This window comes from Bos taurus, chromosome 14 (genome assembly GCF_002263795.3).
Source record: "Bos taurus isolate L1 Dominette 01449 registration number 42190680 breed Hereford chromosome 14, ARS-UCD2.0, whole genome shotgun sequence".
NCBI lineage: Eukaryota > Metazoa > Chordata > Mammalia > Artiodactyla > Bovidae > Bos > Bos taurus.
In genome coordinates, this window is record NC_037341.1 from 16,890,707 (window position 1) to 16,918,443 (window position 27,737).

At 48.6% G+C, this 27,737-nt stretch overlaps 1 protein-coding gene across 3 annotated transcripts in view; it reads right to left on the minus strand.

Moving 5' to 3' along the window:
* The window catches only part of ZHX2 (zinc fingers and homeoboxes 2), a 179,631-nt gene that overhangs the window by 118,556 nt on the left and 33,338 nt on the right, over positions 1–27,737 (minus strand). Inside the window, exon 1 of one of the 3 annotated variants that reach the window (XM_059893207.1) lies at positions 1–27,737. This exon is cut by the window's left edge and continues 14,644 nt beyond it; it is cut by the window's right edge and continues 33,338 nt beyond it. The exons of the other annotated variants lie outside the window; for them this stretch is intronic. The gene's annotated coding sequence lies outside the window, so the exon portion shown is untranslated. 3 annotated transcript variants of the gene reach the window in all.

The following is a 27,737-nucleotide window of genomic DNA, read 5'->3' on the forward strand; positions in this document are numbered from 1 at the left end:
AGACCACTGGGATGAGAAACAGCTAAAACTACTCTGTAAACCAGAAAATGCAGCACAGTAAGATCCCCTGGAGAGGGAAATGGCAACCCACTCCAGTATTCTTGCCTGGAGAATCCCATGGACAGAAGAGTCTGGTGGGCCACCGTCCATGGGGTTGCAAAGAGTCAGACACGACTGAAGCGACTGAACACGCATGCAAGCATACCACATAACCTCTATTCCATTATAATTGGGCTTTTGTGTTTGACTCCTGTTTTCATGATTTCCAGTTCATTGCTATCTTTTAGTGTTTGCAATTTTATATCCTTTCCAGATATAAGGATATCTATATGCACAAGTCAGTGCTGAACACTCCCATGCCGGTGTCTCAGTATTCCAAAGATAACAACCCAGCTATGATGCGCTTAAAACCGGGACCATATTTGTTCTGCCCTGGGCAGAAAAATTAGAATTTTTACTGAGCAGTCAGATTGCTAGAGGCCTAAAGAGAGATCTTATTTAAATGATAAACCAGGTTATTCTCTTATGAAAACAATGCAAGAATATGATCTTCAATGTCTAACTTTGAATAGCAGCAGATAACGTTTCTTAAGCTCATACACTGTGTCTGTGCTGGATTAAGCACTTTTTGAAAAACTTTTTTTTTTGGGGGGGGTGGGCCATTTTTAAAGTCTTTATTGAATTTGTTACAACATTGCTTCTCTTCTTTTGTTTTGTTTTTTTTCACCCCAAGGCACCTGAGATCTTAACTCCCTGATCAGGGATCAAACCTGCACCCCCTGCATTGGAAGGGGAAGTTTTAATCACTGGACTACCAAGGAAGACCCTAAGCACTTTTACTGCTTTACTTTTATCAATCCTTAAAGGAATAGTAAGGGGTGTTACAATTGTCCAGATGAGGAAGCTAAAGCTCAGAGAGGTTAAGTAACTTACCCAAGGTCACACTGCTAGTGAGAAATAGAGTTCCACTCCTCTATTTTAATAGCCCATGTTCTTTGTTTTACCCTATGTGTGTTGGGGGCAGGAGAACCAGGAATGTGTCTGTCTGTGAAAAGAGGATACAGCTAATGGGAAAATGGAGGTTAGGCAAATACAAGGCCACCAAGCTCCATGGATGCAAGGGAGTTTGGGCAATAGATTCTTCTTAATGTCAAGCTTCACTCCTTCATGTCTTACATTCTGTCTTGCAAAGTTAGACAATGGTCAACACATTTCCCCATAATCAGTGAAAAAGAGTGTAATTCTTTTCTTGTAAAGAACAGTCACTGCCTTTTTGCTATTTATACCAAGAAATGCGTGTGCATGGATGTGACTGTGTGTGAGAGAAACAGACAGACAGAGAGATGGAAATAGAGACAAACTGAGTATTTAGTCTCGAAGTGTTCAGTTTTAGCAGCTGGCAAAGGTGCTCTGGCCAGAGAGATTCACAGAGAAATTTTCCTTCCCTTTCACTTGATACTTTATTCATCATTTGCAAACCACTCACTCAGAAGGAGAGAGCAACAAGACCCCCAGGACAAAACTCTACTGTAGTCAGGTCTGCTTTTCTGCCTTGGCAGTTTACCTCCTCTCTCTGGGCCTCAGGTTTCTCAGGAAAACACCTGGATTCCTGGGATTCCACCCAGCTCTCAGACTGGAGGGAAGGTTTTAGATCCATGGTCTCTTCTGCTCTCACCACCTCCCGGAGGAGATGGGCAAATCAGTCTGGCCACGGGGGCTGGAGGAAGGTGGCATGGTTAAGTGGCAGTTCCTGGGCTAGAGCTACTGACTTTCAAGGCCAATTCCAACATGGGTGGGCTCCAGCAAGCGGCTTTCAAGGGCGCAGACAGAGTTTGGGCAGGTACGATGCATGTCTATCCTCTTAAAACAAAAAGCGTTAACACTTTGAAGCCACTGTGTGGAGGTCCCTGGCCACCCCAATGGATCCATGTCTGAGGGCATTTCCTTCTTTCCTTTCCTCTCTCCCTCCCTCCCTCTCCTTCTTCTCTCCTTCTTTCCTTCCTTTCTTCTCTTTGCAGAGAGAAGAGAACAGTTAGAAGAAGTAGGACATGCTGAAGGAAAGGCGCTGCCTTAGAAAACCTGAGATCCCTGCCAGATATAACTGGAATAAAACCCAAACCAAAACAACACACATACACAAGCATGATGATCTGTGTGTGTGTGTGTTTGTCTATGTTGATGAGTAGTAAGAGTAAAGAGCTAAGTATGGATAAAACCCTCCTGGCCACCTGTATTTTCTAGTTGCTCTGTGTTTTACATGTTTTCACAAATCAGTGAGCTTCTTATTAAACAACAGGCCAATTTTCACATGCTAGAGGGAAAAAAGCTCCCCTGCTAAGACGCACAGCTCCACTGCTACCTGCTGAATGTTCCTTGGGATCCCAAGGCCTTACAGGCAAACAGAACATCAGCCAGGCTAGACCCCACACAAAACCCCAGCAGGCTGGAATGTAGCAGCACAGGAGATGTGGGTTCGATCCCTGGGTAGGGAAGATCCCCTGGAGAAGAAAATGACAACCCACTCCACTATTCTGGCCTGGAAAAGCCCATGGACAGAGGAGCCTGACAGGCTACAGTTCATGGGTCGCAAAGAGTCAGACATGACTGAGTGACTAAACATCAACAACCAGGCTCACCCAAGGGGCTCCGGCTGCTAGAGCTGCAAGGACCCCCGCCTACATGGGGGCCCCTTCAAAGTGGGCAAAACCAGCAGATGAGCAGCAGGCAGGCTGTCCCGAGGGTGTAAGCCAAGGGCCACCACCATCAGGGGACAGTTTGTGGGGAACTAATGAAAGTCTCCTCCAACCAAAAATCCCACCCTCAGCCTGCATGGTGAACCTGGTTGGACATCCTCCTGATACTCCTGCCAGAGACGGCAAAGAGAGGCCTTGTGGGGTAAAGAACAGCCCAAGCTTTCCCCTAGAAAGTCCTGGTGGCACTTGTAGATACTTTGGCTACCTGATGCTAAGAGCCGACTCACTAGAAAAGACCCTGATGCTGGGGAAAGTTGAGGGCAGGAGGAGAATGGGATGACAGAGGATGAGATGGTTGGATGGCATCCCTGACTCAATGGACATGGGTTTGAGCAAACTCCAGGAGATGGTGAAAGACAGGGAAGCCTGGTGTGCTGCAGTCCACGGGGTCGCAAAGAGTCGGCCACGACTGTGCAACTGATCAACAACAATAAACTAGATGATCACCTCATCACATCCACAGTTTTTGGATCTGTAAACCCAAATATAATAATGAGACACTGAACGTAGACATCTAGGCCAGGGCCTGGCATGTAGCACATGCCAGAGTAAGCGGTAGCTGTTGTTATAATTATTCAGTAATTTTGAAGGTCTCTGTTAAAAGTTCATGTGCTGACAGGACTGCTCCACCCAGCCATCGCCCACAAGTTAAGATGCCGTTGCTGCTTTGCTTGGGGAGTGAGCTAGGGCCGTGGTTCTCCAGGTGTGGTCCCTGCATCACCTGGGAATTTGTTTGAAGAGCGCATCTGTGGGCCCCACCTCTGAACTGCTGAATTAGAAATTCTGAGGGTGCAGCTCAGTCATTTCATAACCCACTCCCACCCCACCCCAAGGGACTGACGTCTGCCAAAGTTGGAGGACTACCGAGTTCACCCAATGATTGCCAAGACTGGCTAATGAGCAGAATTTCCTGGGAGTGTTCAGAGGAGAAATACAGGTTCCTGAGCCCATCTCCCCGGGACTCAGAGCCATCAGGTTCTGGGATGCTGCCTGGGAGTCAGCATTTTAACAGGCTCCCCTGGTGATCCCACTGGGCTAGAGGCTGGGTTGGTTGGAGAGAGGGACACACGGAGGCTGGAAGAGACCCAGGGGTGGGGGTGCCTGAGAGGGGGCTGGGAGTGCGGGCCTAGTAGACTGGGGCCGCTGAGAGATGAGAAATGCTGAAGACCAAAGTTCTCAATCATATTTCTATAGATTTATGAGATGGAATCTCCTACTATCGTTCCATTTTCCATCCAGGGAAACTGAGCCCCAAACAGAAGGCACTATTCTAAGTGCAGGTAGCTCATACTTGTAGTCACAGGAACTTAAGCCAGGGGTCTCCCTGCCAAAGTCTTTGCCACTGAGCCCCTCAAGCTCATGCTTACATATTGGCTCCCTCTCAGCATCTCACCTTCTCTGCCAAGCACTGAATCCATGCTCATTCCCCCAGTGCTGGCCATGAGGGTGAGATCTGGGGAGGAGGTCAAGTCAGAGCTCAGACCTGAATGCAAAATCCAGGCTCAGTCACTGAGTAGTTGAGCCACCAAATCGCCTCTCAAAGCCTCAGTTTCCACATCTGTAAAATGGGGATAAAATCTGACATCACAAAGCTGCTGAGCAGGTCAAATAAAGTGACTCAGGTGAAGGTGCTTTCCAAGCTGTCCATCACCCCCACAAGCACAAGGACTAGAGAAGGAGCAGGGCTCATTACATCTCCTGCCTAGAGGCACTTACCGTCTAGCCAGGGCAGAAAAAATACACTCAAAGCAACCAGACAGCAAGCAAGTGATGGGCTCCCCGCTGCGTGCAAAGTCACATCTCAGTGCCTTTGCTCAGGAATGCCATCCCCCAATACCCTATAGGTGCAAGGATCCCCACTGATTCGGCTTACAGTCCAGGCCTCAATTTCCCCGCCCCGTGAGCTGCCATGAAGGCAGGAAGTGCAGCTCATTCAGCTTTGTGGTCTCAGAGTGTCTGCCATCTGAAAGGTGTGTACAGGAAGTGGCTGATGCAGGTAGGGAGGCTTCCGGCCAGAGGGTCCTTAGAGACCTACAAGGGCCTTTTCAGGGGTACACCTGCCTCACAGAGTTCCTTTAACACCCCCCTCTGGGGTAAGCATAGCGGGAACAAGGGCTTAAAACCAGCCAACTCCTGGCCCTGCTACCCGCCCCGAGTGTCCCCATCACCCACCCCAGCATCTGAGACACTCAGGTGGGGCTGGCGGATCCGGCATAGTCAGGAGGGGAGGAACGTGAAACAGGAAGTATCAGCTCCACTGAAATCTCCTGAATAAAGGAAAGCGACTAAGCAAGCAGCAGGCATGCAGGAGACACTCGGCGATTCCAATGAGGATTCCTGAGAATCTGGTCATTTGTTTCACCTGTTTCTCCCTTCTTTCCTAGGCTGGAGGATCTGAGGAGGTGTCCACAAGGGACAGAGCTCTGCAGAGTGACGAGCTCTAGAGAGCTGCGTGGGAGATTTCTCCTGTTGCCCCTAGGAGCTGTGCGACCTTGACTGAGTAAACTACGTCAGTCCTCAGGACCTTGAAAATGGGTACCAGGTGACTAGGAGCTAATGAATCGCTCTCCCTTAGAAGATAAAGCGAATAACACAGCAGGCGGGGACACTGTCCCTAGTCCAGCCAAGCAAAACAGGTTCAAAGCTGACTCTGGTCCTGGCTGTGGTTCTTCCATGGAAAAGGGATAATAATGACGATGGTGCTGAGGATGACAACTCATCTTTGCTGAGTACATTCTGGGCACCAGGAACCAGGCAAGCACTTTCATTCATTATGTAATTCAATCCTCACAATGATCCTATGGGCAGATACTATCTTTATTCCCATTTTGCAGTTGGGAAAAGTGAGGCTCAGAGAAGTTTACACCTGGCATGAGAGTCTGGTGAGTGGGGGAAGCAGGATTTGAACCCAGGCTGTCAAGATTCCAGAGCCCATCTGCTTTCCTACTGGAATCTTCTAAACCTGGAAGTCTGTATTCACAGCTGGGAAAGATGGGAGAAGATGTAGAAAGGCAATGAAAATAATAATTTTCCAGACTCAGGACTCAGTCTAGAAAAAAGATCACAGCTGGAGCAGTCAAAAATTCAGTCTGCTAAATTATTTTCAGTACAGGAAACGCATCTCAGGGGCTTGGTTTAAACAGGCAGAGTGGGTGCCCTGGAGGCAGCCCAGGTCTCCAAGGTGGACACCTGGATTCTAAGCCACTGGCCTCCATGTAGCAGCCTACTTAGCTGGGGTGAGGCAGCTGCCCTCAGTCCATTTTCTCATCCATCAGGCATGCTGGATATTCCTGCCTTCGCCACCTCTTAGGTGGAATCCAGATAATGGGTCATATCCATGTCCACCTTCCCACACGCCGAATTTTAAAAGATTTGTCTCTCATACATTAATTAGTTTCTCCACTAACAAAGCAGTAAAGCATTTGTGCAAATGCTGGAGTTTCTGATCCAAACAAAGTAGCCATTGTTATCCGCTTCCAGCCTAGAGCAAAACGAAAACACCCCCCCCTTTCCCCCCCAAATGATATTTTTAGGCAGCCAGTGCCACCATATCCTGGGTCGTGTACAGCTTCCACCGGTTTCTGGAATACTGACTCCCATCATGTGGACTTTTAGGAAAACACTGGCCTAAACAGTTTCTGAGGTCTCTTCCAGCACCAAGTTCAACAACGTTGTCTGGACGTGTACTCGGCTAATTGCGAATGTGTAGTCTTCGCTCTCATTTTGTTTGCTCAGTCCTAGAAATGCAAAACCGGGGAGGACCCTTGGACTCTGAAGGAGGTCATCTGAGGATACGGATTGGGCAGGCCTCTGCCACTTCACACCGAGGGTGGAAAACACAGGGAACTCCGTGGGCCTGAGAGGCTGTACCAGCTAAAACTATAAACACGCTCAAGAAGGGTTTAGATGGACTCACGGAGGAGGAGGGAACGAGGGTGAGGGGTAGGTTTTGTCCTAACCCCTGTGGATTTCTGGTTCCTGTTAGCAATACAATGTTTGTTGCGCAGAACAAGGCGGTTCCACTGACAGCATAGCTGATGTTCTCATGTGAGGAGATAAAAAAGGAAGGAAAACAAACCAAGAAAGAAAGAAACGAGGGTATATGATAGTTTCCTGCTGTGACATTTAACTTCTATGACCAGGGGAAAAAAAGGTGTACTGTAGGAAATTAAGAAGTAAAAGAGGAAACATAATCTCTGATTCCAGATGAACTACCTTAACATTTTGCTATATTTCCATCTGTGTGTATGTTTTTTAAAAAATAAAAACTATGTACTGTATGTATCCTGCATTTTTTTTTCATTTAACATATAGAAAAATCACATTACTTAACAGACTTATTGTATGCCTTAGGGATTTCTACTACTTATTTATTTAATGATTAATTTACTTAATCATTGAATTCTTTTATCATTCACCTCTTGTTGAATGTTGTTTTTCTTTTCCTAATTTTTTTACTGTATAAATAATGCTGGGATAGACATGCCTGGGGACTTCTTTTCGGAAAAAAACAATAAATCTCAAAGGTCTCGGAGTGCACCATTTCATGTTTCTCTTACATAGACAAAGGGCAGGTGAGGGACAGCCTGGTGAGGACTCCTCCCCAGCGAGCCCTGCATCTTGCTACAATAGAATTTTAAAGACTCAGGCCAGGAAGGTCTTCCCCAGGAAGACCCTGTTACAGGGTCTCAGTATAGGGTCTCAGAAAGTGAAAGTGCAAGTTGCTTAGTCGTGTCTGACTCTTTTGAGACCCCATGGACAGTAGCCTCCGTCCATGGAATTCTCCAGGCAAGGATACTGGAGTGGGTAGCCATTCCCTCCCTTCTCTAGGGGATCTTCCTGACGCAGGGATCAAACCCGGATCCCCCACAGTGCAGGCAGATCTTTCACCGTCTGAGCCATGAAGACTCCTACACTGGTCCCTGCAAAACGCAGCACTCTGAGACAGACTCAGAGCCACAATAAGGACCTAATGTGTAACACAGGGAACTCTACTCAATACTCTGTAATGTCCTGTACGAGAAAAGAATCTAAAAGAGAGTGGATAAATGTACACGTGTATCACTTTGCTGTACACTTGAAACAAAAACAACATTGTAAATCAATTATACCCCTGTAAAAATTAAAAAATAAAAATAAAACTATATATAATTATTATTATTTTTTTTTAAAGAGAGAGACTCACAGTCACTGGGCTGCAGCTCCCCAGGACGTGGCCCTTATTAGAAATGCAAATCTCAGCTGACAAACCGCCAACACCCAGCTCATCAGCCCCAGCCCCACCCCCACTGCCTGCCCCAGTCGGGTGGCCTCTGCCTTCCATTTTTACCTGAATAAGCCGAAAGGGAGCTGGCTGGGCTGTGGATGAGTCATCAGAGAAGGAAAGGGTCTGCCTGAAATGGAATCGTCTCCTCGGGGTTTTAATTTTACCCAATGAGAGGAAGTCCGTTTCTTTTTTCCCAGCCTTAACTCTACTAAAAGCCATTAAGCACTGCCAGGGATTGGAGACATTTATCTGTTGGCGAACGTGAATGCTGCGTTTTGTACCTCCAGCGGGGAGGGAAATCAAGCTGTTTACTTGGTGGCCACCCCCAACGGACCAAAACGAAGCTCTAACTTGACGGTATGTCTGAAATGCATTTTTAAATCTCAAATTCTCTGGCCTCCATTCCCACCTGTAAAAACACTAGGAATCTGCAAAATTAATTTAGCTGAATTACACTCTGACCCTGAAGCTGGGAAAGATTGAGGCCAGGAGAAGGGGACGACAGAGGAGGAGATGGTTGTATGGCATCATCGACTCAATGGACATGAGTTTGAGCAAACTCTGGGAGACAGTGAAGGACAGGGAAGCCTGGCGTGCTGCAGTCCATGAGGTCGCAGAGAGTCGGACACGACTGAAAGACTGAACAGCAACACCACCACCACCCTGACCGGCACTGACCACCAAACGCAAATGGGGTGACCAATAGGTGACCTCACTGAACCAGTTCTTGTTTTGGAAAGGATCGTGGACGACTGAATGCTGCCAGGTTTGCAGTCAGGCTAGTTTATACAATAACCAAGATCAAGGAGCGGTCTGGTGCTGGTTGCCCAGGTGGGCTTCCTTTGGATGTTCAGTCATAAGCAAAGCTTCACAGGACAAAGTCCCTTTAGGCAGGGCGGGCTGCCCCCCAGTGTGTCTCAATGACATAGTGATTATCTTGATTTAAAGTTACTTGAGAAACACTTGGTAGCAAAAAAAAAAAAAGAACGATATTAAAAAAACTGGCTCTGGGGACTTTCCTGGTGTCCAGTGGTCAAGACTCCATGGTCCCCATGCATGGGGCCCGGGTTTGATCCCTGATCAGCGAACTAGATCCCACTTGCTGCAACTAAAGAGTTCCCAAGGCGCAGCTAAAGACCCCACCTGCTGCAATGAAGATGGAAGATCCTGAGTGCCACACCTAAGGCCCGGCACAGCGAAATAAATATTTGAAAAACACCCACTCTGACTCTGTCTCTCCCCTTGAAAGTGAGACATAAACGTCCCACGTGAAGTGACCCTTCCTATACCAGAAGGATAGAGAGCATCCTTCTCATGGGGTTAGGAAATTCAAGGCTAAGAAAGTTATAGAAACAAACTGTTACTTCTCCGTTAGTCCACTACACCAAGCACAAGCCCCTTTGTTTCGTGTTATCTTCACGAAGAATTGTTTCTTTGTCAAAAAATGATGTACAAACAGCCTGCTTTGGTCATTTGAGAGAAGGTGCCCCATTTCTATGGAAGTCCCATGTTTATGGAGAAAACTGGTTTTTTTCTCACATTAATCCATCATGTGTCATTTCAATGATTAGGCCAGACCAAAAAAAACCCACGGTAGGAGGTAAATTTCCCCCAATCCTGGTGGCTCAGCTAGTAAAGAATATGCCTGCAATGTGGGAGACCTGGGTTTGATCCCTGGGTTGGGAAGGTCCGCTACAGAAGGGAAAGGCTATCTACTCCAGTATTTTGGCCTGGAGAATTCTATATAGTCCATGGGGTTGAAAAGAGTCGGACACGACTGAGCGACTTTCACTTTCACTTCAACCACCTCAACAGGGCAAGTTCAGATTCTCCATCTAGAACGACAAGCCCACTTTCTCATCAATACCCTTTGTAATCAGTCCGTGCCATTCCTTCTTCCATCGATACTTCAAAATGCCCCTCCAAACGTAACTTTTTATAAGAATAAACCCATCAGACTGAATTCCGTCTGTGGTGTCATTCATTCTATATCCTTTCGGCACTTTTTTTTTTAAGTATTTATTTTTATTTATGTATTTGGCTGCACTTGGTCTTCGTTGTGGCATGTGGGGTCTTAGTTGCGGCATGCAAACTCTTAGCTGTGGCAAGTGGGATCCAGTTCCCCAACTAGGGGTTGCACTGGGCCCCCTGCATTGGGAGCACTGAGTCTTAGCCACTGGACCACCAGGGAAGTCTCCTTTCGACACCCTTAATATTTAGACATCTCAACTGCTGATGCTGTTGCTTTGCGATTGTTGTCACGTGACTTCACTTGTACATTTGGTCTCATCCCTGAGTTCCTTAGCAGGTGAAGGTGGAGCCAGTCTTTTATGTTCAGTCCTTGCTATACTGAATGCTTGTGTCCCCCACCAAAATTTATATGTTAAATCCTAATGCCCAAGGTGATAGTATTAGGAGGTGGGGCCTTAGGGAGGTGATTAGGTCACAAGGATGGGGCCCTTATGAAGAGGATTAGTGCCTTTACAACACAGACCCCAAAGGGCTCCCTTGCCTCTTTCTCCATGTGAGGCCACCGTGAGAAGACAGCCGTCTGTGAACTAGAAAGTGGGCTCTCACCAGATACTGAATCGGACAGCCCCTTGATCTTGCACTTGAAGGCTCCAAAACTGTGGGAAATAAGCTTCTGTTGTTCATGAGCCATAAACCCAAAATACATATACCCAGTCTATGGTATTTTATCACAGAAGCCTGAAGGGACTACGTTCCAACAGTGCCTAAGAAGAGACACTTGCTCTGCTCCTGGAATCCTGGAAGAAGATGGGAGGGCTCTCGTGTTCCTTTTTTTCTTATTTTCCAATTTGTATGCACGGATTTATGTGCATATCCTTCTAAAGGGAATAGAAGCTCATTAAATAAATTTTGAAAAGTGTAACTCTAACCACTCTAATCACTGCTGTAACTTCTCAAAGTTCTTTAATGAGAGCAAAGGTCATAGGCCTTGCTTACATGCACATCTTGCAGAGTCAAAACAAATGATTTTGTATTTGAAGATTTGGAGCTAAAAATTTCATAAGATGCTCTCGGTAGTGTGGCATAGTGGTGATTGAGAGGATGCACCGCCCCCCCGCCACCCCAATCTGGGTTGAATCCTGGCTCAGCCACTTATCAGTTGTGTGGCTCTGGGGGAGTTACTTAACCTCTCTGACTTTGGGTACATCCAGATTCTTTAAAGGATTTCCCTGGTGGCTTAGAAGGTAAAGCGTCTGTACAATGTGAGAGACTTGTGTTCGATCCCTGGGTTGGGAAGATTCCCTGGAGAAGGAAATGGCAACCCACTCCAGTACTCTTGCCTTGAAAATCCCATGGACAGAGGAGCTTGGTGCAGGCTACTATCCGTGGGGTCGCAAAGAGTAGGGCACGACTGAGCTTCTTTAAAAAATGTTCTACTACCCACACACTTTATATATTGCTTGCTTTACCCAATGTTCCATGCAAGTATCTACCCTTATTATTACACAGTCCTCACACCCAACATTGAAATAGTTGTGTAATACTCTACTCATTCACTGGTGAACAGTTAAGTCAATGTTTTCTAACTTTTTTCTGAAATGCAGTGTTTCAACGATGGTTTAAAAAAAGATCAACACCCTCAATTTGTAGGATGAGTGATGGCAGATACCAATCTGCCGTCTCCTGGGTGCTTTCGTGTAGAATATAAGCCAACCCACAAGGCCCTGGTAGAGCCCAAACCCATAGTACTTGGTTTATATTTCCAATGAGAATAACCTGGAGTTAGTCATCCAGGGACCCATTCACACACACCATCCATGAATCCCAGGAAGAGGTGGCGGAAATATCTGAGATGAAACAGACCACGCAGCCCCTCAGGGCAGCCCCCTCCCCGCCATGCCGGCGTCCGCCTCGCCCCATGTGCACTGGGCCTGCCTTCACGCTCGTCTCCCTCCCACACACCCGCACGTTCTCTCTACAGCCAGGCAGAGCAGCTTGTCGCCGGGGATGTTTCTCCTGAGGTTCCGCGGATGGACACCAGGGGACACGCAGCGGCCGTGGCTTTGCCTGTCCTCCCGGGTTTTGTTTGGCTTCTCTTTTTGCACAAAATGACCCTGGCTGAGCTGGTTAAAGGATGCACTGTCCCTTACACCCTCCTGAGAGGGTGTGTGTCTTCCTCCTCCTACACACACACACACACACACACACCCCCAAGTAATCTCCCTCTCCCTTCACACACACACACACACCCCCCAGGTAATCTCTCTCTCCCTTACAGCCACTCCTGAGAGGGTGTGTGTGTGTGTGTGTGTGTGTGTGTATGTATCTTCCTTCTACACACACAAAATATATGTATAGGTATTCTCTCTCTCTCTCTGGCTTCCTTCCTCCTGAGCCGCAGGTCTGCGTTTTTGCCCTGAGGTCAGAGCCGCCCTCCCCACAGACAGACCTGGGCCTGGTTCTCTGAGGTCCCTTAGTTCCCTGCCGGTTGCACCTCACTCTACTCTCTGGATGGGAACCTTCTGGCTGCCCCTAGCGCCCTCCTGTGTTCCAGCTCTTTTCTTCCTCATCTTGTCTCTGTTCCTAATACGTTCCAGGGGCCTGCTGCTACCATTTCTTGATCACTGACTTATGGAGTCTCTTTTTTTTCCCCCTAAAGATTCTGGTTCTGAAATCAGAGCTGGATCACCCTGGGCCTCAGTTTTCTCATCTGTAAAACAGGGATATGTCCGTACTTACCTGCTTCCCAGAGCTGTGTGAGGATTAAAGGAGACAAAACAGGGCTCCAAGAAAGCACATGTTACCAATTATTACCTTATCATTATCATCATTAATTAAAATAACAGAGTAACAACCCTCTGTTATTCTAAAAAGCCAGAGATTCTACCACAGCTTGCCATTCCTAAATTCCTCCATCTCAACCTTCCTAATCTGCCCCTAGGAATCCTTTCCAACCCCACACCCTGATCTCCTGGTTATCTTTTCTTTTTGGTTTCTTTTTTGGACTTGAAAAAAATAACAAATCTGGATGAAGAGTCAGGAGATCTGAATTCTTTCTAGTGAAAATGGCTGGTGACCCTGGGCAAGTCATAGTCTCTTTGGGTTCCATCTCTTTCACTTGCAAAAAAGGAGGTTGGACTGTGGTGTTGGAGAAGACTCTTGAGAGTCCCTTGGACTTCAAGGAGATCCAACCAGTCCATCCTAAAGGAGATCAGTCCTGGGTGTTCATTGGAAGGACTGATGTTGAAGCTGAAACTCCAATATTTTGGCCACCTGATGTGAAGAGCTGGCTCATTTGAAAAGACCCCAATGCTGGGAAAGATTGAGGGTGGGAGAAGAAGGGGACAACAGAGGATGAGACGGTTGGATGGCATCACTGACTCAATGGACGAGTTTGGGTGAACTCCAGGAGTTGGTGATGGACAGGGAGGACTGGTGTGCTGTGGTTCATGGGGTTGCAAAGAGTTGGACATGACTGAGCGATTGAACTGAACTAGACCAAAATAGGATTTTCCCAAGCATGTTCTGGGCTTCCCTGGTGGCTCAGATGGTAAAGAATCTGCCTGCAAAGCAGGAGGTCTGGGTTCAATTCCTGAGTCAGGAAGAGTCTCCCAGAGAAGGAAATGGCAACCCACTCCAGTATTCTTGCCTGGGAAACCCCATGGACAGAAGGGCCTGGTGGGCTACAGTCCATGGGGCTGTAAAGAGTCAGACACAACTGAGTGACTAACACTTTTCCAAACATGTTCTGGAAGCTTCCAACACACTTGAGCCTTCCAATCCACCCCTGCTCCCCTACCTTGACCTCTCTTGGCTCAGAGAAGGGCCGTAAGTGACCAACCGAGCACCCAGCTCCACCTCACTTAGCTCACTGTCAGATCTGGATACTGTCTACACTGCCTGGAGCCTCAGCAGATGGTTGCAGGGCAGATCCAGCCCCTCTCATAAAAAGAGATTTTGAATGGGCGTAAATCTCAGCTCTCTCTGTAAGCAAGGAAAATGAACTGCCAGCTCTGCTGAAAAACTAGGACAAGGTTCTCTTTAGCAAGTCTCCAGGTACTGTTCAGGCAATCACTGGGTATCACGAGCCCTAAAATATGCCCCCGCCTGGTACAATGTCTCCTGATTAAGCTGGCTGCCAGGCCCTGGGTATTTCAGCCAGGGATGGTGAATTCTAAAACCACACAATTACTAGTAGTTTGGAAAAAACCTTTAGAAACACCATGCCAATCATTTAATTCATTTTCCAAGTCCTTTTTTAATGCAAAATATGCTAATATGTTGTTGGAGTGTCCAGCCGGGAAACCTGCTAGAAACTGGGGCCTCTCTTGCTTGGAGGTTAAGCGGAGGGCTGGTGGGAATGGAGTACATTTAGAAGAATGGCCCATTTTCCCTCCGGGGAAGAAAAGCGGCTGATGCCACTGGGCTCAAGTGTTTCTTTGTGCTCCCTTCAGCCGCAGAAGGTGTGATCACTCTCACAGCCACAGATTTGGGGCATAATGGGCTGCTTTTCTGCCCAAAGCCCAAGTCCTGCCCCTGGTAAGTAAGACGTGTCCTTGAGAAGTCTACTGGCTCCTGGGGAGCAGGAGACAATGAAGGAGGAAATAAAGAAGGGATGAGAGAGAAATTTATGGCTTGAAGGAATAAATTAATTGAGGCCCGGAGGGGCTGCTGCAGCCTTTGAAAAATGACAGAAGCCAGCAAGACTCCATTTCTCTCACTTTTAAAAGGGAGGAGGATCAATCACAGACCAGCGTCTCTATTCTTAGAGGTTTTAGGTGAATCAGCCTGTTTACCAAACATTACACCTATTTTGCCAAAATCCATGGGCTTCTATGTATCTTCTTTTTCATAGCTGATTCTACAATATCATTACAAGTTGCTGTTGTTGCTTATTTAGTGAGTACATACTGCTGCTGCTGCTGCTGCTAAGCCATGTCAGTCGTGTCCGACTCTGTGCGACCCCAGAGACGGCAGCCCACCAGGCTCCCGCATCCCTGGGATTCTCCAGGCAAGAACACTGGAGTGGGTTGCCATTTCCTTCTCCAATGCATGAAAGTGAAAAGTGAAAGTGAAGTCGCTCAGTCGTGTCTGACTCTTCACGACCCCATGGACTTCAGTCTTCCAGGCTCCGTCCATGGAATTCTCCAGGCAAGAATACTGGAGTGGGGTGCCATTGCCTTTTCCGAAGAGTACATTCTACTGGGCCCTATCTCTGTATATCCAGTGCTGTGTTGGTTTTGGGCTTCTCCGATGGCTCAGCGGATAAAGAGGAGCAATGCAGGAGACACAGGGGAGACTCAGGTTCGATCCCTGGGTTGGGGAGATCCCCTGGAGGAGGAAATGGCAACCCATTCCAGTATTCTTGCCTGGAGAATCCCATGGACACAGGAGCCTGGCGGGCTACAGTGAGGGTGGGGATGGCACTCAGGAGTATAACATGGGGATCTAGCCCTTTATAGCCAGTGTTAACTGAGCCTCTGCTGTCTTCCAGGGACAGAGCCTTGACTGCAGTGAGAAAAACACACATCCAGACCCAAAGGAAGTGAGGCCGACATGGCAGCATCTCCCCTGACAGGGAAAGTCGAATGCAGTCTATCGAGGCTCCGGCCCACAGCTTGCAAACAGGTGGTTGGGACTGGATTTGGCCCTTAGATATATTTTCTTTGACTTTAAACAATGCTTTAAATATTTTGGGAGTATCTCATAAAAATCAAGATTTCCAGGTCTTCTTGAAAAATTCAAAAGGGGCTCCCCCACCTCACTGAATCCATATCCTTGCATGGGAACACTCAGTGGGATCTCAGCGGCAAGTGTCCCTTTTAGACTGGGCATGGATGCTCTACTTTGCCAGTCACCACCACTCGTTATTACTCACCCCTGGCTAGCCTCCTGCATTCTGCTCGCCTGCCTGGCCTCTGTATGCATTTGGGTTTACAAGCCTGACTTAAGCCACGCCCCTTACTTGCAAATGAGGACTCTGAAGCCCAGAGAGATTAAGACAGGAGACTTACAGGTCTCTGTTGGACACCTGGGTCTGTGCTGTTTTTACTATGTCACACTGTGTGCCATCAGGGGCAACCTAGGGGTTGTTTTTAGTCATTAAATCATGTCTGACTCTTTGTGACGCAATGGGGTATAGCCCATCAAGCTCCTCTGTCCATGGGATTTCCCAGGCAAGAATATTGCAGTAGGTTGTCATTTCCTTCTCCAGGGGATCTTCCTGACTCAAGGATCGAATCCGTGTCTCCTGAATCTTCTGCATTGGTGGGCAGATTCCTTACGGCAGAGCCACCAGGGAAGCCCAACCTGGGGGTATATGATGCACTGAATAAATGAGGACCATCACAACTACTTTGAGGAGCAAATGAATGAATGATGGACCAGCCCAAACCATAGAAGCAGGCGTGCAGGCTCCATGGTGGACAGCGGGCTAAGGAGGCTTCGCAACGTGCGTGGAATAAGAGCAGGCCTGGGAGAGCTCAGAAAAATAGTTAAGGGTTCCTGGCTGACTTGAGGGCCTGGAACCCCATTTATTTAGTTTTTGTGGCTTATTAAATTGTGTTTTTATTGTAAAATAGGACATAGAAAAGCGTATAACATACAAATTATTTTAAACTGTTTGTGATGATTTTTTTTCCCCCTTTGGTTCTGTTTTCTCTCAAAAAGCCATCAAAGTTGCTTCAAAATCAGGGTTTTCTGTGCTTTTCAACCTGCACTCCCTGCAGAGTAAGAAACCAGCCTACTTCTTCTAGGCTGATATGGTGTAGCTGAAATACTAGGGGGTGAGCAGGGAGACCTGGGGTTCAATCCCCACTTGGGTGCATGGGGAAGGCGGTTTGCCCTCTCTGACTGCAGATGGGGAGACAGGACCAGATCTTCACGAGGTGCCACTGTTCGAATGCTCTAGGATTCTGTGAGGTCAGGAGTGCTGGGGAGAGCGGAAGGCATCTGCTAGGAGGTCCGGGAAAGGCAGCTCAGTGATCCAATCACTTTGTAGCTCAGGCCAGAACCAGAACTGTCATCACGGCTACATCAGAACCTCAAACCAGGTGCCAGAATCTGTCCTAAGTCCCTCCAGGTGACAAGATGTTGGTGAAAAGGGAACTTAGAGGTCATGGGCTCCGGGCCAGCTGAGTATGAGTAGTTTGGATGAGGGATGTGACCTGCCCAACGTCTGACTCCGAGTATTAAACACAGCACCCCAGAGGCCTTTCCTGCCCCCTTTATTCCAAGCAAAGGCCAGAGGCCTGGAGATATAAATAGGAAGGTTTCTTGGGCCAGGCCTTTCATTCATGAAAGGGCACACACTTCAACTTTTCACAGTCCCTCTAAGACACGTATGCGGCAATCTGAATTTGAGCTTCTAACACCCATAGAATGGGCACTAGTGATAAAGAACTCACCTGCCAATGCAGGAGAAGTAAGAGACACTGGTTCGATCCCTGGGTCGGGAAGAGCCCCTGGAGGAAGGCACAGGAACCCACTCCAGTATTCTCGCGCATATTCTTGCCTGGAGAATGTCATGAACAGAGGAGCCTGTCGGGCCACAGTCCATAGGGTTGCAAAAAGTCGGACACAACTGAAGCATGCACACCCAAAGAATACCCTGAATGAATGTATTTTAGATATAAACCTGCTGTAAGCTTGCAAGACAATTCTATTGCATTGTATTTTAGATGTCAAAAGAGTTAATTTACTAGTTTAATTATTTTACAGATCTACAATGTCTATAATCAGCTTGCATTTTTTTTTTCATATTTTAGTATGTGAAGAGTCTAAAAATGTGGATGTTGCCTGGGTCTCTCTCGATCTTGGTGAGCACTGATCCCATGGCAGAACTTGAACACTAGAACCTGGCGGGGGCAGGGAGGTGGCGCCTTCATCACTGAATGGAAATGGGGATGGGGAGAATGCAGTAAAATGAATAAGGACCACTTCTGTCTCAGCCAAGGAGACCCACACTCCCTGTGAGCTTTCTCAGTGTCAGGAATGTGCCAAAGCTGGGCACAGAAATGGCCAGGCCCTGCCTGTGAGATAGTCATGGCTTAGCCAGGCAGGCAGACACTGAAGCAGCTATACAGTGATGTGACAAAAACTATGAGAGATGCTATGACCTAATCCTCAGTACCTGTGAATATGTCACCTGACACAGCAAAGCGTCTTTGCAGATGTGATTAAGTTAAGGAAGTTGCCATGGAGAGATTATCCTGGCTTATCTGAATGGGCCCAATATAATCACAAAGGACCTTAGAAGTAAAAGAGGGAGACCTTTCCCGGACCTCCTCGCAGATGCCTTCCGCTCTCCCCAGCACTCCTGGCCTCACAGAATCCTAGCGCATTCGAACAGTGGCACCTCGTGAAGATCTGGTCCTGTCTTCCATTTCCATCCCCTGGTTGGCCCAGTGGTTAAAACGTGGGTTTGATCCCTGGTGAGGGAACTAAGATCCCACATGCTGCAGATCAACTAAGCCTGAGCACCACAGTCAGAGAGTCCACATGCTGCAACGAAAGATTCGCATGATCCAGTGAGGACCCTGAGTGCCACAACTAAGACTGAGTGCAGCCAAATAATTAGTTCTTTTTAAAAAGTGAAAGAGGAAGGAGGGTCAGGGTCAGGGCAATTCAGCTTGAGAAAGACTCAACTGGCCACTGCTGGCTTTGAAGATGGAGGAACGGGCCATGAGCCAAGCAATACAGGCAGCTTTAGAGTCTGCAAAAGACAAGGACTTGGACCGATTTCAGACCTTTGACCTCCAGAACTGTCAGATAACAAGAGTGTATGTTCTTTAAGCCCCCATGTTTGTGGTAGTTTGTCACAGCAGCCCTGGAAGACTAACGCAGGAGGACAACGCAGTAAGACTTGGGGGACCAGTCTTGAATTGGAACCACCTGCCCTCTTGGAACCTCTGTTTCTTCCTCCAAAACACAGGGGCCCTGGGCAGACAGTGTCCATGGTCACTTGGTGTTTTGATGGATAAAGGGAGCCGCCACCGTACCAGATGGCCAGCAACTGGCTGTGAGGGTTGATAGGAAATAGCAGGTCCTGGAGCGTGTTTGGTGGAATTGAAGTCCTATGGGCTGTGGATGAGGGTGCGTCAGAAAAGGGGGCTATTCATGTGGGAAATCACCCCGAGCACTTCCCAGGCACGGCTCTAGGCATGGGGGACTCCATGGTGAACCAGGACAGGCAAGGTCCCTGTCCTCACAGGCTCAGAGCAGAGGAGTGAGTGAACTAGTAGACAAGCCAGTTTCCCTTGGTCATCAGACCACAAAGGGAGTGAGGCCTGGGGATGAGATGGCGTGGGACCAGGAAGCTGGCTACTCTCAGCAGGGCTGGCCTCGCAGGGCCCAGTGTGACTTGGTCCTAGGTGATGACATGAGCTGGGCAATTAAAGAAAAGGGGGAAGAAGTAGGAAAAAATACCGAGCTGGGACTTTCCTGGTGGTCCAGTGGCTAAGACTCCATGCTCCTAACACAGAGGGCCCAGTTTCAATTCCTGGTCGGGGAACCAGATTCCACATGTGGGATTTCACATGCTGCAACTAAGAAAAGGATCCTGTACGCTGCAGCTAAAAGAGATCTTGCATGCCACAACGATCCCATGCAAAGATCCCACGTGCCGGCGCAGCCAAATAAATAAAAATAAATATTAAAAAAAATACTGAGCTAACCAGAGTTAAACAGAATTCTACATGAAGGAGCCCTGAGGGTTTGAATACATTAATTGGTCCATGTGTGCACTTGACACATTCTCTTATTGAACCAGGCAGTGTTCTGGGCACGAGGGACGCAGGCCTGAACAAAAACAGGCAAGCAAGAACGGGGAGAGCATTGCTTAGTGCGGGCGAAGACAGACTGCACAAAAGTAAACAGACAAGTGCAAAATCAGGATGGAAAAGGACTCTGAGCAGGTAAGGGGGTGGAGGTCTGGAAAGACCCCTCGGAGGTGATGCTCTGTGAGCCGAGTCCTCACGTGCAGGAGGAATCCATGTGCAGCATTTCCCAAACTAACATGAGAACGGAACCGTGTGTCACAGGGCGTCTTGCACGACTCCTGCTCCTCAGATGGGCTTTGAGAAATGCTGGCACAGAGAAAGCTGGAGGGCGACGCTGGCTCCCGCACAGGCTCCCAGGACTGAGGTGGGCACGTCATGGAAACAAAGGAGGACACGTCACCTAGAAGTCCCCCCTCTGAAGGCGCATCAGAAAATGGGAGTGACTCGGGGGTCTCCGCTGCACTTCTGGGTTTGGCAATTCTTGCACTCTCTCCTGGGTGGCCCTAGGTCCCCTTTAGTGCCGCTGGACTAGAGACTAATTGAGAGCCCAAGATTAGACAACACGGCCTCTGAAGGCATGAGCAGGTGCTGTTTTTCACACGTCCCAGAAAGCAGAGAATGGTGATCCTTTTCCTAGGATGTTGCGTCCTAAAGAACATGTATTTGTTTTTACAGTGTGTCTGGGTGATGACGAGCAATGTGCCCATTTCCAGGGATCTTTACCCAAGTCCTCCTTCAGTCCTGATAAAGGAATACATTCTACACCCCAGGACCAGAAATAAGATCCGAGGTCCAAGCAGGGCACATCCTAGCCTCATGGAAAGTTCCTGTCCAGAGGGAGAGATTAACACTGTCTGTCTGCAAAAGAGCTGCAGGGAGTTGCCCTGAGAGCGAATGCAGCGTCCCCGTGATGTCCTTTCCTGTCTGGAGCAGGCAGGCATCTGGACTTTCTCAGAGCTCACATCAGACGCGGTGCATTATGCATTCAAGTCCTGCAGGCAGGAAGCTCCCAGCAGCCGCCATCCTGCCCCGGCTCTGTTCCTGATAAGCTGGGCTCCGGGTCTGCCAGAGGGCTGCTCTGAGAGGCCGCAGCACATGGCCTGACCTGGCAGGTGGAGACGCCACTCACCGTGGAGTTCCCTCGGCGACAGGTCAACACAGAGACAGATGGGAGCAGCCCACCCACGAGAGCTGCTGTCTTTTCCCAGCCTCTGCTTCCCTGAAGCTGTAAGACGGGCAAAGGACCAGGCCTGAGTCTAGTTCCTCTGTGTGGATGCCCTCCTCGCTCCTCGTCACCCAGTCGCCCATCATCTTTTTCATCTCAGCTCAGTGTAAACTTCCTCTGGGAAGCTGTCTAGATTGGATGATGCCGCCCTTTGGGGTTCTTACAGCACGTCCTGCCTCTTTGATGAGTACCTGTGATGGCTTCAAATCCCAGGTCTGGCAATGACTGTGCCTTGAACAAATCCCGTCACCTCCCGGGGCCTCAGTTACTGAAGAAAGGGTGTTGATAAGTTGCTCTCTGTGGTCCTTCCCAGTCCGAGGACCCTGGGATTTCCCTTCTCAAAACAAGAGCCATGAGCACAGGATGTACCCAGGCAGAGGTCTTGGCTTTGGGGCATGATCTTGAAAAAATCCCTTTCCCTCTCTTCCACTTACTCAGCACTAAAATGATCGAGCGAGCTGCAATGCTGGTTTCCAAACTTTTTAAGGCATGAAGTCCATTTTTAAAAAAATGTAATCTGATAACCTAAAACAGGTAAAAGTGGAGCTGCTCGGCTTAAAATAGGAGTGAGGGTCTGGGAGGCTCTTTCTGTTTTGGCCTCTGGGGCAGCTCCCCCAACAGAGCTGCTGAAGCACAGCTTCAAAACCACTCCCTTAGATGGTCACTCCAAATCCAGCCCAGTCAAGTTCCGATGTCCACCCACACCCAGAGGACGTCTTACTCAGGGCTTGTATTCTGTGAGGTCGGAGATCCTTTGAGAAGCATCCAAAAGATAACAAAAGTTCACCTGCTCCTCCTTAATTTTGTGGTTTTCACATGCTTAATTTCAAACATCACTCCATAGAGCACAAGAAATGAGGATTATAAAAGCAAGGAGATCAAACCAGTCAATCCAAAAGGAAATCAACCCTGACTCTTCATTGGAAGGATTGATGGTAAAGCTGAAGCTCCAATACTCCAATACTCTGGCCACCTGATGCGAAGAGCTGACTCACTGGAAAAGACCTTGATGCTGGGAAAGACTGAGGGCAGAAGGAGAAGGGGGCGATAGAGGATGAGATGATTGGATGGCATCATCAACTCAATGGACAGGAGTTTGAGCAAACTCTGGGAGATAGTGAAGGACAGGGAAGGCCTGGTGTGCTGCAGTCCATGGGGTCACAAAGAGTCGGACACAACTGAGCAACTGAACAATAACAACAAAGGTAGGAGAGAAGGACTCTATCAATTAACCCATTTCCAAATCATTGCTAGCGATACAAAAGCCACAAGTGCTGGAAGGAAGGATATGAGTGAGCATGGCCAGCCTGCCGGCTCACAGAGGAATCACCAACGCCAATGGAGGCGTGCTCACCCCTAACATGATTCCAGGCACATGTGTCCCCTCACGGCGCCCAGCAGGGCTCCTGTAGTCCCAACCACGGAGTGCCTACCACAGAAGGAGGGGCAGTCAATCAGGAGACCCGGCCGCTAGGAGCACAGAGCCAAAGACAGAGACAAGGGCTCTGCAGACCCAGGCCGCCCCTCCTCCTTCAGAATTCGCTGAAACATCTCCCCCATCACTCTTCCCAGGTGTGAAGGACAGGGTGGCTTGCTATAGCCAGGGCCCCACACTCCTTTACTTCTTTATTTTCCAGCACCTTCTAAATTCATCCCCCTCCTCGTGGTGAGCAAAAAGTGCTGAGGTCCGCAGAGTGAGCGACCCTGCTTCTTTGGCGTCCGAGACACACGACAACCCACTGAGAAACCCTCTGGGAGAAGGCTCAAAGGCTGGGCCTTTGTGGGCACCTGGCCGTGGGTGTTGATTTGGGGGCCAGAATGGCTGACCTTTCAGAACTTTTGAGGCAGCTGATATTCATTATTAATCTTTTAGAGGCACTAAAGCTTCTCTAAAACCACCTCCTGAAGTTAGACCTTCCCTTGGTCTTCCCTCAGTGCTTACTGGTTTATGAAAATGCATTAAATCAGGAGTCATTCTGCTCCCCTTCCTACAAAAAACGTCCCACTCTCTCAGCCCCACTGATTGGCTGGCGATGCTTCTCTTCATCAACCCCAAGACAGCAGCGGAACCTCCTGCACGATCCGGCATCTCCCTCTCCTCCCCACTCCCCGCCCCCGACCTGGTCCTGCTCCGTCCTCTTGAATTTAAACCTTTAGCCCTGCGGTGACAGACAGCAAGTTGGAAGGGGAAGGGAGGCGGTGCTATTTATAATCCGCCGGAGTTCACCCTCAGAACACGGCCATTTTTTTCCAGGCCACCTGCCAGAGCCCACATTCCCCAGGCTCCATATATGGGCCTCCCCACAGGCCCCTGTGGCCACAGCCGCACCTCTGAGGGGACTCAGGCAGCCAGGCTAGCCAGGAAGGTAAGGCCGGATCTGCTTCTCCAGGGCCTGCGAGGAGGCCAAAGCCAGCTGGGCAGCCTGGCCTCCCCACGGCGGGGTGACCTGAGACAGGCAAGGAAAGAGTCAGGAAGCCTGGGGTACCAGCCTGATGGAGCTTGCAGGGCGGCCGGCTTTCCCCCCAAGGCTTGAATAAGAATGGGGAGGGAAAAATGTATTCTCCCTATAAAACATTAGATCACCCCATAGTTTTGCCAAGTGGTTTTCAATTGTTTCCACTGCGATGTGACTGAGGTCCGTGGCGGCCTTGCCAGCCCCCAAGGGCTCCGAAAGCTGGATTTATGGATACCCTTGGATGGGCAGATGGGAGGGGAAGCCCAGGGAGGGTGGGCAGGCCAAGGCAAGGGAGCAGGGCTTGGCCAAGCTGATATTTTCTGCAGGCTCTCAGCTTTGATTAGCATATATTAAGGATACAGAAAGAGAAAGGCGTCTGGCCTCTCCTGGGCATTTGGACACAAACACCCAACTGCCTTCGGGAAGCCAAGCATGGCAGCAGCAAGAAGGGCCTGACTGGTTGAGCTGTCACTCCGGGCTCTTCTCATCTTGCTTCTTTCTGTGCTGATGCTCCTGGGACCAGGCTGGGGCCACAAGTGGGTGGGGCATGGCCCCACAGAGCAGGAGTCCTGGGAACCCTCCTCTAAGTTCATGTGGGCAATTTTACTTCAATGTCTTAGAAAGCATCTCCAAACCTCCTCCAGAATGGTCTTCAGGGGACACAGCTGTACCAAATCAAGTTCAAGTCCTTCCTCTGAGCAGCTTTCTGTGGTCATCTGGCTGTCTCTTCCTTAGGATGGAGAGCATCTGGTATTGTGATGAATGGTTATTGTTAATATGAACGGTTTGGCTTTACTGAGGGCTACTCACCACCAGCCATTTAACACACAGCATCTCATTTAAGTCTCATTCCCAGCTGGTGCTGGTGGTAAAGAACCTGCTTGCCAATGCTGGAGACAAAGGAGACGTGGGTTCCATCCCTGCGTCGGGAAGATCCCCTGGAGAAGGGGACAGCAACCCACTTCAATATTCTTGTCTGGAGAATGCCACGGACAGAGGAGCCTGGCGGGCTACAGTCCATAGGGTCACAAAGAGTCAGATACGACTGAAGCGACTTAGCACACACACACACCTCATTTAACTTCCATGTTGCTTCATCAGTGAGGAAACGGGGGAGCAGAGAGGTTAAGCACATGTCCACCCTGAGGTTGTCCAGCTCCTCACTCCCAGCCTCTCCGCTGTACACAGTGGTTCCTATCACTCCTGCCTGCCATCTGCTCTGTTGCACTTTATCCTTGCAGGTGGAGACCACTGTCTAAACCCTGTCTCCTCTTCTCTCCTCCCAGAGTCAAATGAGACCCACAGAAAATCTTTGCTCATGTGGCAGTCCTTTGGCCAAGACACCCTTTACCTTTGAGCTCTTTTCACCCTGGGATGGATTCCTGAATCTCTTGACTCCGTGGCCTCTGTCACCCACCCCGAGGGGCCACACGATCCTGCCTCTGCGGAGGTCCCAGCCATCCCTACCGTTCCTCTTTTGCCTGCGACAAATATGGGACTGGCACTTCAGCAGGGGAAAAGCAGCAGCAGGAGTTGATCAATTCCTAAGCAACGAAGATCCTGTTTTCATGCAAACGTCCTCGGCATTAAAACAAAAACAAATTCTTCCTAGGGCGCGTCCTGGATGCCAAGTCTTCTTGCAAGAAACATTTTGAAGCAAGGTTCTGCGCCTGCGTGAGAGTCTAAGGGGGGGCTGGGAGGAGAGCTGCGTGCCAAGCACTGTCTTGATATGCTTTCCTTTTAAACTTGCAGCCACTCCATGAGCTAGCCACAGTCAGATCCGAATTTGACAGATAAGGAAACAGAGAGAAATGAGGGAATGTATCCAGGGTCAATCAGCCGGCGAATGGCAGCCAGGGCACGTGACCAGGTCTGCCTGAAGCTGTATTGTTTTGGACAGGGACACAGGTTATCCACTGCGACTGTGTTCACCTTACAGAGACAAGGGGGATGACCATGAACATCTCAGATGACGACGGGCAAAATCTTTTTTTTTTTCCCTTAGTGTGCTTTTCCCATCACATAAATAAAAAGTGTGCTTTTCCCATCAAATAAAAAGAAAGGATGGTGCCTGGATACCATTTTTCTTCTTACAACAAACCAGTTGTGGATGTGAATCTGGATGAAATGTTAGAACTGACTAAATACTGTTGAGTCTGTGATGCCTACAGAGTGCTCAGAGCATCCTGACCACTTGGTTCTGGCCACACACGGTTTCAGTTCCTTGTCTCCGAGGCTAACAGTAGATAAAGGGTGACTGTGAGAGATGTCACAAAGCAAATCAGGGCCTTTAGATGAATGACAGTAAGTGCCCTTGAGTTCTGAAGAGGTGGGGAATCACTGAGGGCTTCCTGGAGAAGGGATTTATTCCAACTCAGAGGTCTCCTAACAGATCACTGTGACCTGGTCTTACAGGAGCTGGGTGCCCACCAACACCAGCTCTACCAGAACACTGCCAGGGTCGCTGGGCTTGCCCAAGGGTTACAGCGCCCACAGGGCATCTAGCCTCCAGCTGGCCCCAGCAGCTTTGTCCTTTGGAAGTTCAAAGGCAACACACATCGATGGGTTCGGGGCAGACTTCACGCGTCACTTTTGGTAAATGATCATACCACCAGGATTGCAGTTCTTTGGTGCTGCCCAACCATCAGGCACCACCCCCTTCCTGCTGATGCTGTGCCCACAGCTCATGGTGCAGCCAAGACTACAGCTCAAACTTCTTTCCTCTTGCCTCTGAAACCCTCTGTGAGCCCCCCTTTCTTACACTGAGGAGGTGATCACTGGCTTCCAGAAGCAGCCAGGCAGCTGGGATTGGGAGATACAGAGAGCAGCCTTCTTAAGGTAACCTAAAAGGGAATCCAGGGCAGGGAGGAACTCCCTCCCAGTGCTACCACAGCAACTGGGACCAAGCAGGCAAAGGTCTGGTGCAGGGAACAGTGCGTAGGCAAGTCTGGCAAAAGAAGAGGGCCCATAAAGGGGCTTTGTGGAAGTTAAAAGTGACAAGAACCATCTGAGTGGAAAGAGCATGGACTCCGTGTACAAAAGACCTGGGCTGGCATTCAAGACTGACTGTCCCTGCATCAGGGGTTGAGAGCACTCCCCGGTGTTCACGTTCTCCTTTTCTTACTAGGCAGCAGCTAGACTACATTTCCCAGACTTCCTTGCAGTGACAGGTGGTCATATGACAGTTTTCTGGCCAGTGGAATTTGAGTAGAAGTGATGCAGACCTGGCTCCTAAAAACCTCCCACTTGGGGCTCTCTCCTTTCTCCACCCACCCACTGAATGGAGAGAGCTCCCAGGACTAGAGGGAGACAGAGCCACAAGAGGGAAGGAGCTTGGGTCCCTGAATCACAGTGTGGAACACGGCCTGCTGGACATACATGCTGACTTGTGGTATGAGCAGAAATGGACTCCTAAGTTGTTACACCATTAAAATTTTGGGGTTGTTACAGCTGTTAGTTGAATCTGACTAATACAGACTTGCATTTACCATGTAACCTTTGGATGAGTTTCTTAACCTCTTTAAGCTTAGATTTCCTCATCTGCAAAATGAGAATTAAAAAAACCTTCCTAAGAATGACTGGATCTACATTTGTAAAGTTCCCACAACCCAGGGTGCATTATGACTTTTGCGAGCCCTAGGCACTTTTGCCTCTGCCTGTCGACCCTTCCTATGTTAAAAAAACTCAAAACCCATAAAAAATTAGGTTTTAATGTTACATTGATATAAAGACAAATACACCCCAGGCTGGATTAACCGTTATGTTTATTATTATTTATTATTTTAGTATTCAATTTTATATACATTATGTTCATTTTTTCTTCTAATTTTAAGTGAAGTTAAAATGAAACATTTTCTGGGGCCCTAAAAGTATTGTGGGCCCTGGGCACCATGCCTTTTGTGCCTAATGAAGAAACTGATCCTTCTTACTACAAAGCCTGGCTCCCGATGCATGCAATAAATGATAACTATTATGGGTATTTAAAAAATAATAATAGGAAGATGGAGACATGAAATAGCCACAAATGGTTATGAAACCCTTTTCACACACCTCATTTCCTCCAGTGCTCACATCCTTTGTATGAGATGGTTTCATCTATATTCTCCAATGAAAAGAAGCAAGGCTCAAGGAGATTAAGTGCTTTGCTCAAGAAGGGTAAGAACATCCACCACTCAGCGCTTTCTGCCTGCTGGCTCATGCCAGGCACAATGCTGGACACTTGTTTTACTTTATCACTTTTAATTTTCACAACCTTGTGATGAGATGGGGCTTCTGTCATCCCCATAT